The sequence below is a fragment of the Elephas maximus genome, chromosome 20 (assembly GCF_024166365.1).
Source record: "Elephas maximus indicus isolate mEleMax1 chromosome 20, mEleMax1 primary haplotype, whole genome shotgun sequence".
In the NCBI taxonomy this organism is placed as follows: domain Eukaryota; kingdom Metazoa; phylum Chordata; class Mammalia; order Proboscidea; family Elephantidae; genus Elephas; species Elephas maximus.
Window position 1 is genome coordinate 9,882,677 of NC_064838.1, and position 14,969 is coordinate 9,897,645.

At 36.6% G+C, this 14,969-nt stretch overlaps 1 long non-coding RNA gene across 1 annotated transcript in view; it reads left to right on the forward strand.

Annotated features, from left to right (window-relative positions):
* The window catches only part of LOC126064350 (uncharacterized), a 94,493-nt gene that overhangs the window by 1,163 nt on the left and 78,361 nt on the right, over positions 1–14,969 (forward strand). The gene's annotated exons all lie outside the window — the stretch shown is intronic.

Below are 14,969 nucleotides of genomic sequence, written 5' to 3' on the forward strand. Positions count from 1 at the left end.
TAAAAATTCATCAAACAGGCCAGTATTTGCTCTTCAGCCACATTATGAAATTAAAAATGACAACGGCAGTATAACTTTTCAGTATATCTATAGTTCATCCTTTTTCACTTTACAGTTTCGTGTATTTTTATTACTTGCAAAACATGGTACACATAAGTAATTTATACATATTTGTATGTTGGGTAAATGTGCTGATCTTTCCCCCCTGATAAAAGTATGGAATCAATAAAATTGAAGATCCACTCCTCTACTCTTGAGTACGTCTCCTTTCATCTGTTAAAAGATATGAAAATTCAGTTACCTTATGTATCAAAGTTCTGTGGTCTGGTGAAGTGTGTGTGTGTTGTGTGTGTATGTGTTATTCATATACATATATGAAAAACTTAGCAACTCTTATCAGAATTCTAGCCTTGAACATGATAGGATTTTTCATTTCTCCTTTATATAAATGAAGTGTTAATTTACTGGACTATTATTCACAGGTTTATAACTTATTCTTCAGGAACATGATTAAAAAATAATGAACTTTTATATTAGCTTAAATTATCAATTATATAGCAGTGTGTCAGAGCTAGCAAAGACTCAGTTATCTTAAAAAAGATTTGTTACCTGACATGTTGGAAGGAATTAAGAATACTAGTTAATCAAAAATTCTTTTAAATTAAAATTAAGATTAATGGGACATTGTGAACACTGTAGAAATTTTAACACTTGTGAAAAGAATCAGGTTTAAAGAGGCAGATCTTAGGTTGTGCAGATGGCAGATGCCAGAGGTGCCAAAAGAATAATGGGAGTGAATGACAAATCTTACAATATTTGCCCCATTTACCTGTAAAAAATGAGGATTATAAACTACATTTCTTACTAGCAAACTTCTCACCATCATGTGAGAATCTAGTGGAAAAAATGCATATGAGAGATACTTCAGACATTCATTTGATAAATGCTGTATAAAAATAATACTTATCACATCTTTGAATGTATAAGGCTTTCAGCTTTCAACTGCAAAATGCTGTATTATTAATATGCTTTAAAAATTTTTGATGCAGACTACTTTGCTATAGGGATTAACCAAAAATGAGGGTAAAGACATTTTCAGATGAGAAACAGCTGAGAATTTACCACCAAAATTGCCTCACTTAAAGGAATTTCTAAAAGATATACTTCAAGGAGAAAGAAACTTATTCCAGAAAGAAAATTTGAGATGTAAGATACAATGTTAAGTAAAGAAAATGGTAAGCCCTTGAGTAAATCTAAAGAAATATTGGTAGTATCAGACAGTGAAAATGTCTAAATTTGTGGGAAGAAAAAACACAGTGTAGGGTGAAAAGCCTAATTAACTTATTGCATGTCAGTCTGTTTCATGTAAACCTAGTACATGTAAGATAGTTAATTAGAATTATAATTCCAAAGATTGTGCATTATTCTGAAGGAGAGTGAAAATATGGACCAGCTTTAGACTTGATTAAGTATGACTTTGAAAATTTGAAGGGCTACCTAGAAAAGAAGCAAAATAATACATATTCCAGTAATACATGTTAAGGGAGCAACCATGAAATGAGTAAAACAAAAAAACAATAAAGGCACAGGGGGAAAAGTGGGTAGGACAAATAAGCACTAAATAATATGGTAGAAATAAATCCAATTGAAAATGGATAGAACGCTTCTGTGGAAAAAAAAATCATTCTTAGATTTTTAAAAATCCTGTTATATGCTTTTTAAAGATACGCACCTAAGACAACAGAAATGTTGATGTCACAAAGATGAAAAACCATATGCCAGAGAAATCCCCAAAGGAAACTCCTGCAGCTCTATAAGACTAGACTTTAACTGTAGTAATATTTTCTGTCTTAACAAGATTGCTACGGAATGATAGAAAGTTTGATTCATCTTGTAATTTGTATACACCCAATGAGATAACTTCAAAAAATATAAAGCAAAAATTTAGAAAACATCAAGGAGAAATTGACATGATCACCATCACAGTAGATATTTTAATATACCTCTTTCAGTAACTGAGAGATCAAGCAGTTGAAAAGAATCAGTAAGAATAGAGAATATCAGAACAACAAAATTAAACTTGATCTAATAAACATGTAGAACTCTGCATATAAAATAATGCATATTCTTTTAAACACAAAAGGAAAATATATGAAAACTGATCACATGTTGTTGTTAGGTGCTGTCGAGTCGATTTTCAACTGCATGTGACATAGTAAAACTGCCCCATAGGGTTCTCTTGCTGTAATCTTTGTGGAAGCAGATCACCAGGTCTTTGTCTCACAGAGCCAGTGGGTGAGTTTAAACCACCAAACTTTCAGTTAGCAGCCCAGTACTTAACTGTTTGGGCTACCAGGGCTTCTTGATCACATACTAAACCAAAACCAAACCCAAACCCACTGCCGTCAAGTCGATTCTGACTCATAGCGACCCTGAAGAACAGAGCAGAACTGCCCCCATAGAGTTTCCAAGGACTGCCTGGTGGATTTGAACTGCCAACCTCTTGGTTAACAGCTGTAGCACTTAACCACTATGCCACCAGGGTTTCTTGATCACATACTAGGCTATTAAAAAAAAAAAGTGTCAAATTTCAAGGACAGTCAGGAATAGGTGGAAGAAATGGAACATGTGGCTAATTGCCTCTGTGAGCAGCTACCTCCTTTGCCATGAGACCAGAAGAACTGGGTGGTGCCTGGCTACCTTTACTGAACATTTTGACCAAAGATTCCATAGAAGAATCCTGATCGAAAGGGGAAAAATGTAAAACTGAATTTAAAAATCTCATGGACTCCAGACTTTTTGGAGCCATGGAGGCTGGATGAACCCCTGAAACTATTGCCCTGAGATAATGTTTAAACCTTAAACCAAAAACATCCCCTGAAGTCTTCTTAAAGCTGAAAAATAGGTTAGATTAACTAGTAAAGAATGGCTGCCTTGAGCATTGTCCTTCTTTAAGATCTATCTGTATGGGATTAAACTGACAATAGAAACTTGAAAGACTCGTTAGGAACCCTAGGGAACAGTGAGTTTATGTTAATGGCGGAGGAATAACTCAGAGAAGAAGGGTGAGAATTCTTACATAACTGGAAGACTAATCAGTGTCACTAAAATGTACATGTAAAAATTGTTGAATTAGTGTATGTTCAGCTTTGTGTATTCTCAACAATAAAAATAATTAAAAAATCAAATTTCAAAGAATATGAAGGCCACCTTTCTTGGTCTCAATGCAATTGTCAGAAGTCAACAACAAAAAGCATAACAGAAAGGTTGCAAATAACTAATAGGTCAAATAAATCATATTGAAAATTCGAAAATACTACATACAACTTAGAAAAAGAAAAACAATAAATTCAAACAACATAGGAGGAAATAGAGTAGAAATTAATGAAATAGAAAACAAAATAGGAATAACGAAGCCCAAACTAGTTTCTATTCAAGATTGATCAAGAAGAGAAAAAGCGCAAGTAATAGGAATGAATCAAAGAACATATAGAGCAGAGATTTTTAGAATATTAACTTTATAAATTTAAAAACTTAGACAAAATTGACATATTTTACCAAAACTTACATAGAAAAATTAAAAAATACTATAATCATTTTTTAAAAACTACTACCATTAGGTCAGTTCTGACTCATAGTGACCCTATATGACAGTAGAATTTCCCTCATAGGGTTTCCAAGGCTGTAATTTTTACTAGGAAACCTGGTGGCGTAGTGGTTAAGTGCTATGGCTGGTAACCACAGGGTCAGGAGTTCGAATTCAGGTGCTCCTTGGAAACTCTATGGGGCAGTTCTACTCTGTCTTATTGGGTCACAATGAGTTGGAATCAGCTCAATGGCAATACATTCTTTTGGGGTTAATCTTTGATTACCACATTGTTCTCCCTCAGAGCAGCTTATGGGTTCAAACTGACAACCTTTCGGTTAGCAGCCAGGCGCTTAACCACTGTGCCACCAGGTCTCCCTATAGTCATTACAGGACTTGAATCAGTATCTTGAGATCTCCCCATGGTCATTGAGGGAGACTTCCAGTAATTGTAGAATATGTAATTCAGACAAGCTCTCCCTCTAAAACTATCTTTAAGGAACTGGATAAAATACAGACACCGCTTACGTTTGAAGCGTCAAAGAGAGCCAGGTAGTGAGGAATTACCAGGTCAAGATCCAGGAGAGGGTGCAAACTCCAGATGTCTCTTGAAGCAGTTGAGAGTGAACTATGCTTTTGGTGATAAACCACACCCCACTTCAGGCGAAGACCCTGAACGATAGTACCCAAGGGTTAAGGGTGAAATTGAAGTAAAGCATCCCTTCCACAGACAGCAGCTCAGCCCCTCACCACTGGGTAGCTCAAAAAACCACAACCCTTAAGGATTTTTTAAAATATGTTTTTAAAATTTTTAAATGGGAAAATAGATGAAACAAGAATGGCAAAATGTTGATAATTGTTAAACCTGAGTTATACTGATCTTACTACTTTCGTATATGTTTGAAAATTCCCATGATAAAAAATTTTTAAACCAAAAAAAAAAAACCTCGAACTTTAATTATTAAAGTGATCCCAGACTTTTAGTAGTGCCAGATCCTTACCAACAACAAAACAGAAAATCCTCTCTAGAGGATAATATCCGAGGTCTGAAATTGTTTCTAAAATTTGAATTTTCAAGTGCAATATCCAAAGTACAATCTAAGGTAACATGACACATGAAAAGACAAGTCTCTATAAGTGAGAAACTGCAGAAACGTGGTCCTCCCTCCCCCAAGTAGATACACACACATGCACACACTCAACACAATTAAAATCATTAAAAGAATATAAGTCAGGAGGGGGAGTAAATGAGAAGGGAAACGGTATTAATTAACCACTCAAAAATAAAAAAGGGAGTAAAACTTTAAAACAGAAGAAAAATAATGGAATGAATTTTTTAAAAAAATTTTTTAAGGGCAGAGAGAGAGAAAAGGAACATAATATGGGGAAGCAGGAAAAATTGAAGGACGTAAGATAGTATATCTAAACTCCATACATCAGTAATTGTATGTAAATAGACTAAGTGTTCCAGTTAAAAAGTTAATACTGGAATTTAAAATACATAATAGCTGTTTTAAAGAAACATCTAAGACTACAGAAAATTAATATTATTAAAGAGATAGAAAAAAAAAAAAAAAAGCCTGCCTGAAACAAATCGAAAGGATGCTCACATACCTATAGTAATTTTGGGCAAACAAGATCTTAAGTAACATTACTGGTTGTTGTTAGGTGCCGTCAAGTCAGTTCCAACTTAGAGCGACCCTGTGTACAACAAAACAAAACACTGCCTGGTCCTGTGCCATCCTCAGGATCATTGTTACGCTTGAGCCCATTGTTGTAGCCACTGTGTCAGTCCATCTAGTTGAGGGTCTCCTTTTTTTTTTTTTTTTTTTTTAACCCTGTGCTTTACCAAGTGTGATGTCCTTCTCCAGGGACGGATCCCTCCTGATAACATGTCCAAAATGTGTGAGACATAGTCTTGCCATTCTTCTAAGGAGCATTCTGGCTGTACTACTTCCAAGACAGATTTGTTTTTTTGGCAGTACATTGTATATTTAATATTCTCTGATACCATAGTTTTTTTTTTTTTTTTTTTTTTTTACCATAGTTCAAAGGCGTCGCTATGAGTTGGAATCAACTTGATGGAAGATTACTAAAGATAAAATTGATAAAACTTTCAATTCATCAGAATAACACTTACAGAAATATAAAGGGAATAGATAAATTTAGAATCTGTGTTGGAGATTTTAACACCTTGCTGTAATTTGTAGAAGTAAACAAAAAAATCAGTAAGGATACCGAAGATTGAACAATATGGTTGACAAACACTACACGACCCATGAAGTGCAGGATACATTCTTTTCAAACATACTTGGGACATTTTTTTTTTTAGTCACCATAGACTGGCCATAAAGCCACATCAACAAAATTCAAAGGATTGAAATCACAGAGTACTACAATGACAAACAAGCCAGAAATTAGTAACAAACAGATAATTAGAAAATCCTCATATATTTCAAAACTAAGGAATAAACTTTAAATAAGACATGGATTAAAGAAGATATCATAATGGACATTACAAAATACTTTGAACGCAATGAAAATCATAAAATTTGAGGGATTGTAGTTAAAATGATACTATATGGAAATTTATGATCTTAAACAGATAAGAAAGGCTAAACAATAGTTAAATAAACATCTCAAGAAGGACATGATCAGTAAATTAAGCCCCCCAAAGAGAAGAAATAATAAAAGCAGAAATTAATACAATAGAAACTAAATTTAAAAGATCAACAACAAAACCAATTGTTGGTTCTTTGGAATGACTAATAAAATTGATAACCCTCTGGCTAGATAATTGAAGACAAAAGAGAAAATTTTTTTAAAAAAGGCAGAACTAATACCAGAATTGAAATGGGACACCCTCAGATTCTACTGATATTCAAAAGATATGATGGGATTAGGAGTAACTTTATGCTCAAAACCTTTGAAAAATATGGTGAAATGGACAAACTCATGGAGAAATACAGCTTATTAAAACTAGCATAAACAGGCATTTTAAAAGCCTGAATAGCCTGTAACAAAGAAAGTGAATCTAAAACATAAGACCTAAAAAAAAACTCCAGGTTGTGATGATTTCACCAGTGAGTCCTACCAAACACATAAGGAAGAACAGTACCAATTTTACATGAACCAGAGAATAGAAACAGGGTCAAATTGCAATTTAATAGACTACCAAAACTGTATGCGCACAGTACAAGATAGGAAAATTGCAAGCCAATTTTACTCACGAGCATAAATAAAAAAAAAAAGCCCTAAACAAAATATTGTGCAAGCTGAATTCAACAAAACATAAACAGAATACTACAGCATGACTAAGTTAGATAGCATCCCAGGAGCACAAGTTGTGTTTAACATTAGAAAGTCAATCGATGCAATTTGCCGCATAAAACTAGATTAAAAGGAAACCATCTTAAGATCATATCAATCAGTGCAGGAAAACTATTTCATAGAATTCATTATCTTCATGACATAAATCAATGTAAGTTGCACATGAACAGATTAAAGTAGAAAATAATATGAGTTTATCAGAACATGCAGAAAAGCTTTTAATAAAATTCATATTTTTACAATAACTTATCATGCAACGAAAGATAATTTCTTTGAACTGATAAAGGGTATCTACAAAAATTCTGCAGTAAACATTACTCAGTAGTGAAAGAAACATTCCCTTTAAAATCAAGGACAAGATAAAGATGTCTGCTGTTCACTTGTTCAAAGTTGTACTGAAAATGTCAGCACAATAGCAAGGCAAATGAATAAAAGGCATAAGGATTGGAATGAAAGAAACAAATTTGTCAAAGAGTGGATGATTATGTATATGGAAATCCAAAATCATCTATAAGCATCAGAATTAAGAATTTAGCACGTTATCTAGTTAAACGATTAACATTTTTAAATTGTCTACATAGGAAACCCTGGTGGCATAGTGGTTAAGTGCTACAGCTGCTAACCAAAGGGTCGGCAGTGCGAATCCGTCAGCGCTCCTTGGAAACTCTGTGGGGCAGTTCTACTCTGTCCTATAGGGTCACTATGAGTTGGAATCGACTCGACGGCACTGGGTTTTTTGGTTTTTAACATATCAGCAATTAGAAAATGGAATTTTAAAAATATACAAATTTCAATCATAACTAAAAATACAGGATTCCTGGAAATATATTACCAAAAAGTAAGACCTTTTTTTGGAGAAAATTACAAAGCTATATTGAAAAAAGCTTTAAAGAAATGTAACAAATGGAGAGAGCAGTTTCATAGATTGAGAGGCTCAATATTATACAGATGTCAGTTCTGCAAATAGGCAAACCAATCCAATGCAATTCTTGTAAAAACCCCAACAAACTTTGTTCCCCTTTGTTTTGGAACTTGACTGCCTGAATCTTTAACTTATATAGTAGAACAAGAAGCCAAGAATAGCCAAGACCCTTGTGTCTGGTTCAGATCCTCCAGCAGGTAAATGCTAAAATGTGGTTAGAAACACAAGATAGGAAAGAGGAAAAGAGGGAGCAAGACTAGGCAGAGAACACTTTCAGACTGTGATACAGGTCTGACTCCTGAGAAAGGAAGAACCTCAACCTGGCAGCTGTGAGAAAGTGTTGACCAGCCTAACAGGGAGCTCCAGTGCAAAGGGAGTCCCATATGAGACAGAAATGGCCAAGCCTTAGTACCCCTGCCTTGCTTGGGCATAGGTTAGATGCCTGGGAAGAACACAACTGCAGCTCAAATGCTGCAGCAGATCCAGGAGGTGCTTTTTCTGGAGGTAGTCTCCTAATTCTATCCATTGTGGCAGATTCTCTCTCAAAGGGAGATTTCACAAAGAGAGTGCCCCTCTGACTGCTATATAATCTTAAAGAAGATTGAGGGAGGAAGACTTACCCTACTGGATATACAGACTAACTGAAGTAATTAAGATAGTATGATATTAGTATCAAAAAAAACAAAAACCAAACCCTTTGCCATCGAGTTAAACCTGACTCATAGCAACCCTACAGGACAGAGCAGAGCTGCCCCAGAGGGTCTCCAAGGAGTACCTGGGGGATTCGAACTGCTTACCTTTTGGTTAGCAGCTGTAGCTCTTAACCACTATGCAACCAGAGTTTCCTGATATTGGTACAAGGATATACAAACAGAACAGAGCATAGAGCTCCAGAACAAACCACACATGTATGGAACTTAATAAATGTCAGAAGTAGCCAATTATTGTGGAAACAGCAGGCTATTCAGATCATTGTAGCAAAGATAGGCTATACCTATGGAAAAAGTGAAATTCCATCTTTATAAAAAATCAGAGTTTTTATTCATCAAAAGATATAGGAGAAGGAGCCAAGATGGTGGAATAGACAGATTCTTCCAGCAAGCCTTCTTTACAACAAAGACCTGAAAAAACAAGTGAAACAAGTATATTTGTGACAAGCTGGGAGTGCTGAGCATCAAAGGCAAGCTTAGACAATGAACTGAGGGGCAGGGGAAGGAAGAGACCGTTCAGAAGTGGAGAGGAGTTACCGGACCTGAATTGCGGGGAGCCCTCAGGCACCATTCCCAGAGTGAGTGGCGGTGGCAGCGGTGGCGGCAGGCTGGTACTGGCGTTCAGCCACAATTTCCTCAGGGAAAAGCAGCCAGCCACACACCCTACTCACATCTTCGGAACCTGAGGAGAACAGCTCTCTCGGCAAAAGCTAAGTACTTGCGTATATTTTACCACACCCCCCTCCCCAAGCTGGCTTCAGTGACTGAATCCCTGGGCCTGAGACAGACTCTGGTGAGCACCTAGAGCCATCCTCCAGGCCTTGGGGAAGGAAAAAATTCGCAACTGGGGGGAAAAGATAATTTGCTAGCTCCATTAACTGGGGGAGCTCAAGACAGAAGCAGCTTCTGTCCAGGCATAAACCGTCCGTGGACCTTGAGCAACTTTCCCTTCTGCATGGACCTGTGTGGGCCTATTTCAGGAGAATAGGCCCTTGTTGGCAGACTCCAACCATTTCAGCTGTGTGATGGAGAGGTGGGTGTTTGACATTTGACATTGCTTTGCCTATTAAACGAGGTCCTCACCTACCCACATCAGGGACCTAAGGATTGGTAGCTCCACTCAGGTCACCCACCCACCCGCGACAGGGGTCCAAAGATAACTAGTACCACCCAGTCCTTACAACCAAAAACTTTGGGTGCCCGTGATCCCTCTGCAGAACCCACCCACCTGTATGCTCTAGGGAACACAGATGCGTTTTCCTCAGAGATACTTGGGGGTCGGTTTCAGCCCCCTGCCTTGTTCAGAGCATGACCGCCTGCTGCAATCAGATACCGGTATATACGCCAATCACCCCTGCCCCTCTAAGACTGTAGGACAGAGCTCGTACCACACACTTGATGATCAGCTACCTGGAAACCTGAGCTGAATTCATACAAGAAAACTGAATGGACTTCTAGGCTGATATACCTGATAACAGCTCTAGCCAGCTGGGGACAGGACACCACAGCTCCAAAGGCGAAAATAATCAAGCTAGCTCACTCAAGCAACCCATAGGGGTATACCAAAACAAACCAAAGCAAGCAGCTATGACACAGTAAGCAAGCATAAACTAATACAATAACTTATAGATGGCTCGGAGACAACAGTCAATATCACATCACATGAAGAAACAGGCCATGATCACCTCAACAGGCTCTCAAAACAAAGAATCCATGGATCTTCTAGATGAAAGTGCATTCCTGGAATTACCAGATACAGAATATAAAAGTTTAATATACAGAACCCTTCAAGACATCAGGAAGGAAATGAGGCAATACGCAGAACAAGCCAAGGAACACACATAAAGCAACTGAAGAAATTAGAAAGATTATTCAGGAACATAATGAAAAGTTTAATGTTGTTGTTGTTAGGTGCCATTGAGTCGGTTCCGACTCATAGCGACCCTGTGCACAACAGAACGAAACACTGCCCAGTCCTGCACCATCCTTACAATGGTTGTTATGCTTGAGCTCATTGTTGCAGCCACTGTGTCAGTCCACCTCGTTGAGGGTCTTCCTCTTTTCCGCTGACCCTGTGCTCTGCCAGGCTTGATGTCCTTCTCCAGGGACTGATCCCTCCTGACAATATGTCCAAAGTATGTAAGATGCAGTCTTGCCATCCTTGCCTCTAAGGAGCATTCTGGCCACACTTCTTCCAAGACAGATTTGTTCATTCTTTTGGCAGCCCATGGTATACTCAATATTCTTCACCAGCACCACAATTCAAAGGCGTCAACTCTTCTTCGGTCTTCCTTATTCATTCTCCAGCTTTCACATGCATATGATGTGATTGAAAATACCATGGCTTGGGTCAGGCGGACCTTAGTCTTCAGTTTAATAAGCTGGAAAAATCCATAGACAGCAATCAGAAATTCAGAAGATTAACAATAAAATTAGAGAATTAGACAACTCAGTAGAAAGTTAGAGGAGCAGAAATGAGCAAGTAGAAGCTACAATTTCTGAACTCGAAGATAAATCACTTGGTACTAATATATTTGAAGAAAAATCAGATAAAAAAATTTTAAAAAATGAGGAAACCTTAAGAATCATGTGGAACTCTATCAAGAGAAATAATCTATGAGTGACTGGAGTACCAGAACAGGCAGGGATAACATAAAATACGGAGACAATTGTTGAAGATTTGTTGGCAGAAAACTTCCCTGATATTGTGAAAGATGAGATGTCTATGCAAGACGCTCATCGAACTCCACATAAGGTAGATCTTAAAAGAAAGTCACCAAGACATAATCAAACTTGCCAAAATCAAAGATAAAGAGAGAATTATAAGAGCAGTGAGGGATAAACGAAAAGTCGCCTACAAAGGAGAGCCAATAAGAATAAGCTCGGACTACTCGGCAGAAAGTATGCAGGCAAGAAGGCAATGGGATGACATATTTAAAAAATTGAAGGAAAAAAATTGCCAAGAATCGTATATCCGGCAAAACTGTCTCTTAAATATGAAGCTAAAATTAAGATATTTCCAGATAAACACAAGTGCAGGGAATTTGTAAAAACCAAACCAAAACTACAAGAAATACTAAAGGGAGTTCTTTGGTTAGAAAATCAATAATATCAGGTATCAACCCAAGACTAGAACACCGGGCAAAGCAACCAGAAGTCAACCCAGACAGGGAAATCCAAAAAAACAAAGCAAGATTATTAAAAAAAAAAAAAAAGCCCAAAATAGAGTAATAGTGAGGTTATTATATAAAAGAAGACATTAAAATACTAAAGAGGGACTATAAAATATAATCATACACCTTCCATATGGAGAGGAAGACACGGCAATACAAAGAAATAAAAGTTAGGTTTAAATTTAGAAAAATAGGGGTAAATAATAAGGTAACCACAAAGGAGACAAACTATACCTATCCGTAATTACCCTGAATGTAAATGGACTAAATGCACCAATAAAGAGACAGAGAGTGACAGAATGAATTAAAAAACAAGATCCGTCTATATGCTGCCTACAAGAGACACACCTTAGACTTAGAGACACAAACAAACTCAAAGGATGGAAAAAAATATATCAAGCAAACAACAATCAAAAAAGAGCAGGAGTGGCAATATTAATTTTTGATAAAATAGACTTTAATGTTCAATCCATTAGAAAGGATAAGGAAGGACACTAATAATGATTAAAGGGCCAGTGCACCAAGAAGATATAACCATATTAAATATCTATGCACCTAATGACAGGGCTGCAAGATACATAAAACAAACTCTATCAGCATTGAAAAGTTAGATAGACAGCTCCACAATAATAGTAGGAGACTTCAACACACCACTTCGGTGAAGGACAGGACATCCAGAAAGCTCAGTAAAGACACGGGAGATCTGAATGCCACAATCAACCAACTTGACCTCGTAGACATATACAGAACACTCCACCCAACAGCAACCAACTATACTTTCTTTTCTAGTGCACATGGAACATTCTCTAGAATAGACCACATATTAGGTCTTAAATCAAGCCTTAGCAGAATCCAAAACACTGAAATATTACAAAGCATCTTCTCTGACCATAAGGCCATAAAAGTGGAAATCAATAACAGGAAAAGCAGGGAAAAGAAATCAAACACTTGGAAACTAAACAGTACTCTGCTCAAAAAAGACTGAATTATAGAAGACATTAAGGATGGAATACAGAAATTCATAGAATCCAATGAGAATGAAAACACTTCCTATCAGAACCTTTGGGACACAGAAAAGCGGTGCTCAGAGGCCAATTTATATAAATAAATGCACACATCCAAAAAGAAGAAAGGGTGTAAAATCAAAGAATTATCCCTACAACTTGAACAAATAGAAAGAGAACAACAAAAGAAACCCACAGGCACCAGAAGAAAACAAATAATAAAAATTAGAGCAGAATTAAATGAAATAGAAAACAATTGAAAGAATTAACAAGACCAAAAGCTGGTTTTTTGAAAAAGTCAGCACAATTGATAAACCGTTGGCCAAGCTGACAAAAGAAAAACAGGAGAGGAAGCAAACAACCCGTACGAGAAATGAGATGGGTGATATTACAACAGAACCAACTGAAATTAAATGAATCATATCAGATTACTATGAAAAACTATACTCAAACAAATTTGAAAACCTAGAAGAAATGGATGAATTCCTAGAAACACACTACCTACCTAAACTAACACAAACAGAGGTAGAACAACTAAACAGACCCATAACAAAAGAAGAGATAGAAAAGGTAATCAAAAAACTCCCAACAAGAAAAGCCCTGATCCGGACGGCTTCACTGCAGAGTTCTACCAAACTTTCAGAAAAAGTTAACACCAGTACTACTAAATGTATTTCAGAGCATAGAGAAGGACGGAATAATACCAAACTCATTCTATGAAGCCACCATATCCCTGATACCAAAACCAGGTAAAGACACCACAAGAAAAGAAAATTATAGACCTATATCCTTCATGAATGTAGATGCAAAAATCCTCAACAAAATTGTAGCCAATAGACTCCAACAACATATCAAAAACATAATTCACCATGACCAAGTGGGATTCCTACCAGGTATGCAGGGATGGTTCAACATTAGAAAAACAATGTAATCCACCACATAAATAAAACAAAAGAGAAGAATCATATGATTTTATCAATTGATGCAGAAAAGGCATTTGACAAAAAAAACTCTCAGCAAAATACGAATAGAAGGAAAATTCCTCAACATAATAAAGGGCATTTATACAAAGCCAACAGCCAACATCATCCTAAATGGAGAAAGCCTGAAAACATTCCCATTGAGATCGGGAACCAGACAAGGATGCCCTTTATCACCACTGTTATTTAACATTGTGCTGGTAGTCCTAGCCAGAGCAATTAGGCTAGATAAAGAAATAAAGGGCATCCAGATTGGCAAGGAAGAAGTAAAAGTATCTCTATTTGCAGATAACATGATCTTATACACAGAAAACCCTAAGGAATCCTCCAGAAAACTACTGAAACTAATAGAAGAGTTCAGTAGAGTATTGGGATACAAGATAAACATATAAAAATCAGTTGGATTCCTCAACACCAACAAAAAGAACATCGAAGATGAAATCACCAAATCAATGCCATTTACAGTAGCCCCCTAGAAGGTAAAATACTTAGGACTAAATCTTACCAGAGATGTAAAAGACTTATACAAAGAAAACTACAGTACACTTCTGCAAAAACCAAAAGAGACTTACACAAGTGGAAGAACATGCCTTACTTGTGGATAGGAAGACTTAACATTATAAAATGTCTATTCTACCAAAAGCAATCTATACATTTAATGCAATTCTGATCCAAATCCCATGACATTCTTTAATGAGACGGAGAAACAAATCACCAACTTCATATGGAAGGGAAAGAGGCCCCAGTGAAATAAGGCATTACTGAAAAAGAAGAACAAAGTGGGAGGCTGTACTTTACATGATTTTAGAACCTATTATACCGCCACAGTAGTCAAAACAGCCTGCTACAGGTACAACAACTGATACATGGACCAATGGAACAGAATTGAGAATTCAGACATAAATTCATTTGACAAAGGCCCCAAAACAGTTAAATGGGGAAAAGACAGTCTTTTTAACAAATGGTGCGGGCATAACTGGATATTCATCTGCAAAAAAATGAAACAAGACCCATACCTCACTTGATGCACAAAAATGAGCTCAAAACAGATCAAAGAACTAAATATAAAATCTAAAATAATAAAGATCATGGAAGAAAAAATCGGAACGTTAGGAGCCCTAATACATGGCATAAACAGTATACAAAACGTTATTAAGAATGCAGAAAAAAAAACTAGATAACTGGGAGCTCCTAAAAATCAAACACCTATGCTCATCCAAAGACTTCACCGAAAGAGTAAAAAGATTACCTACAGACTGGGAAG